The sequence below is a fragment of the Amblyomma americanum genome, chromosome 6 (genome assembly GCF_052857255.1).
Source record: "Amblyomma americanum isolate KBUSLIRL-KWMA chromosome 6, ASM5285725v1, whole genome shotgun sequence".
In the NCBI taxonomy this organism is placed as follows: Eukaryota; Metazoa; Arthropoda; class Arachnida; order Ixodida; family Ixodidae; genus Amblyomma; species Amblyomma americanum.
In genome coordinates this window covers 113,227,232-113,228,564 of record NC_135502.1, presented here as the reverse complement: position 1 = coordinate 113,228,564, position 1,333 = coordinate 113,227,232, and positions in this window count along the sequence as shown.

Here is a 1,333-nt window from a genome sequence, read left to right as displayed (position 1 = left end):
TCCCAAAAGAAGAGGAGAATGGGGATAGAATGTTAATGTTATTCCACTTTTCGCAATGGAATCCACTTCTTCGTCTTCGTACTGCAGTGGTGGTTTAGTGGCTTGATCATCCGCCTGATGCTAAAGCCACTAAGCCCTGATCCTGGTCTTCAGAGCTGCCGGACACCCGCTAGTATTACAATCGGTAGAAGCTTAGGTTTTCTCTGGCCTGGTGCTCTAATCGTTAGCGTTAAATGCCTTGCAGGATGGGTCTTTGATCCATTACGCTGCCCTTGCCCTTACGCCATTGAAATTCATAATCTTCTTCGTAATCGTCTTCGCGGAAAGCTGGAAGTTCTTATACTGTTTTGTGTGGAGGGCCACTACAGCCGGTGCCTCCGAATTAAGTGGGTTCGGATCCCACCGGCGGCATGTGGTTGTTTTTTCTGCTTTTATTAATTTCCCATTAGTAAAAACTACAAAAAAATCCCCTATGCTCCTTGGTTTCAGTGACTGTTGAATAATGTATGCAACAGTTCAATATTTTTATTTTTTTCCCTGCTAAGATGCTCTACATTTGTCTGCGGTTCTCGCCCAACCCTCCCTTACAAACCCTTCGCAGTGGCTTTGGCGTTTGGCTGCAGATCTCAAGGTTGTGGGTTCGATCCCGGCCGCGACTGATGTATTTCAATGGAGGTGAAATACAAAATCTAAATTTATCCGGACCCCTCCAAAGCGGCGTCCTCATATCCCCTGTGTCGCTTTGGGACGTTAGAAGCCCACAATTCACAATTCGCCTATTTTATATGAAATAGTTTTGTGCGACTGTGCTCGACTCAAGAATTCTGCGTCGTAAAAATATGCGGCGAACTCAGGATTGGCGCGAATATCTGTGCTGGCGTGGGAGAGTGTTAGCAGAAGAAAGTAACAGCCGAACACGATTTCTCTGGGAATTTTTAGAACTCCTGAGCGTCTTTCTTGAGAGTCCACAACACCGGATGCTAAAAGCACTACGGTGATTGGCACTGTGTGCGCCTGCGTTACCGTCGGCCTTACGCGAAATCCCACTAAGTAATGTTCAAAGCCTGCCATTTATCAGGCCACGTAATGCCTCATGGAAATCGTAAAAGTGTTGACCATGTTCTGACAATTCAAAATTGGCGCGCATATAGCAGCAACTTATTTGATCGCCGTCTTCCTTACGTTTGTGCGAAAATATCTTACACATTATAAGAAGCATTCAACATAAACAAAATTTTATTATATAGCAAAATTATTTAACATATTACTGCCTTAGGATAACCTTCTTGTATTTTTTTTAAAAATGTAGCCGACTTGCGACTTGTTCGTGAAA